At 38.3% G+C, this 2,276-nt stretch overlaps 1 long non-coding RNA gene across 1 annotated transcript; it reads right to left on the reverse strand.

The window, feature by feature from the left end:
* Positions 1–510: 510 nt before the first annotated feature.
* On the reverse strand, positions 511–1,430 carry LOC104949759 (uncharacterized). Its single transcript, XR_798837.1, has 3 exons — positions 1,333–1,430; positions 1,197–1,259; positions 511–681 (listed from the first exon to the last, which is right to left on the reverse strand). It is a non-coding gene; the product is annotated as an uncharacterized lncRNA (long non-coding RNA).
* Positions 1,431–2,276: the final 846 nt, after the last annotated feature.

A 2,276-nucleotide genomic window follows, 5' to 3' on the forward strand; every position in this document is an offset into this window, starting at 1 on the left:
GGCTGATGTTGGTTTTCTGGTTCAACGTCAGTGACGGCAGGCTGAGATCCTCACCGCTGTTAGGCTACCGCGAGATCGCGTCATGCGAATTTGACGTTTGAGTTGAAAAAATTGGACTCGAACGCTTGTCGGCCTCCTCCAATCAATCGCGCTGCGGCATTACTATCAACCGCGTCATGCGCGCCGCCGGAGCGAATTTGCGTCTATTTGCATTAACTTTACATGTAATAGCGCCGCCCCCAAAAATCGCCTCGCTTCCGGTGTGAACGCACCATTAGACTCTTATATGCCATCTTTTCGAGCATATAATTGGTTTCAGATTACCTAAAAGTTAAGGCTAATCACCAACTTGCTAATACAAAGCTAGTTAGCATTAGCTTCACTTTACTGTGCATTGGTTTTACTAACTGAATAACACATTTACTCACAATACAAGAATAACACAACTTAAGTATCACTGTGTCCTTCTTCAAACCATCATTTGAAACACCTGAGACGATATCTCACCTGGTTTTGTAGAGTTTGTGTGATGGGTAAATCCATGACATTGTTAACGATCTCTCCGCTGGGATGCACGCAGTAAACGATGATGCAGGCCACAGGAGCCCAGGTGCTTTCTGGGAACAGAACTACAACACCAGAGCTTTTCCCAGCAGAAACCACCTGACCTCTGGACATCACCTTTAAACACAGAAGGTAGACGTCAGAACCGCCATTATCTTATTTATTTTCAAATCAAAACTGCATTCATTTACTTTTTATTGGCCACTAGGGGGCAGAAAAACACCAAAACAAGATGACAGACGTATTGTTACTTTCTAAAGTTGTATAATAACAGACTTTAGTGAAAGATAGTGTAAGCATAAAGAAACATTTTTAATAAAATCAGACAATATTACACAAATCCAATTTAGATAATGTGAGAAAATCAAGTTTATTCTACAGTGGCCCTGAGTCTACCTTTAAGCCTCAGACAATTTCTACTGATGTAAATAAATAAAATATAATATCAGAATCAAGGTTTATTGTCAAGTAGCTTTACACACTATGCATATTCTTTGGTGTATAACGGTGCAGGAAGACACGATTAGAAGTAAAAAAATAAAACTATTTTGAAAACAAGTATGAAATAAATAGATAACCTTCAGAAGAATTATACATATGAATTGTTTGAGTGTTTATAACGTTGTACTTACTACGTAGTGAACCTCAGACATTGGAAAGTTGCTGTCGACGTGAAGCTCCAAGGGGGAACCAACCTGAGGAAGAGGATATGTTTATATCACATATTGACATATATTGACATTATGTTACCAGACGTTTCATATTTACCTGTGTGGGTTCAGGTGTTTTAATCTGCAGGTAGGAGTGACTGGGCGATTTGTAGATGCTGTACAGCTGGAGAGTGGAATGGCTGTCTTCAAAATACGCCTGAAAACAAACACATTCTCAATCCCAACTCGTACTATAGTGACGTTATGTCAGGATCCCTTGGCGTCACTATCAAACGTAGTGGGGGGCCGTTAGCGTCGATTTTCAACTATCAGGGAGTCCCATTGACTTGCATAGAGCTCCCTGGACGTTGGTAATAGACGAGCTGCAGATCCATTCTCACAGCGTTTATCAACCTTTTTCTTACTCAATATCAAGCCACACTTATTGTTTTTACTTCTTTATTTTAATTGTATAACGTCTGACTTGTGTTGCCGTCAGTTAGGGGGAGAGTAGGAGCTCAGAAAACTGAAATCTGTATTGTTTCATCGTTTTTTCCTTCCACTGTAATTTTATATTATTTCTAAAACACACTCTGTTATTTACTCAACAATAAGACACAATCATCCTTGTGTTTATTTATTTATGATTGATTGTATAATGTCGGACTTTTGAAGTCCGTCAGGACCGAGGTTGAATCAGCCGTGTGAAGCATGTTTGGTTGACCTTCAGATTGCTAACAGGAAGCGAAGGATTGGAAGAAAATGAGGTCTCAAAAGGTTGATCCAAATAATTGTTCTAAATGCTCTAATCAAACTTAATTGGCTCCAGAAATCTATTTTAAAACACGTTTTTGTTTAGCTTCTTACTTAATCTGTCACATACTTATGTAAATAAAATACCTTGCTTTATATCTTGTTATTGTTCAACATGTATATTTTCTACTTTCTTGTTTATTTCTTGTCTTTTAATCTTTATGGTACAATGCCTTGTCTTTTTATGCTGCTGATATAAAGTAAAGTACTTCTTGTCTTATCTCCTCAGATGATACGCCACTCTATATC

Source organism: Notothenia coriiceps, unplaced genomic scaffold (assembly GCF_000735185.1).
Source record: "Notothenia coriiceps isolate Sejong01 unplaced genomic scaffold, NC01 NC01_scaffold00016785, whole genome shotgun sequence".
Lineage (NCBI taxonomy): Eukaryota > Metazoa > Chordata > Actinopteri > Perciformes > Nototheniidae > Notothenia > Notothenia coriiceps.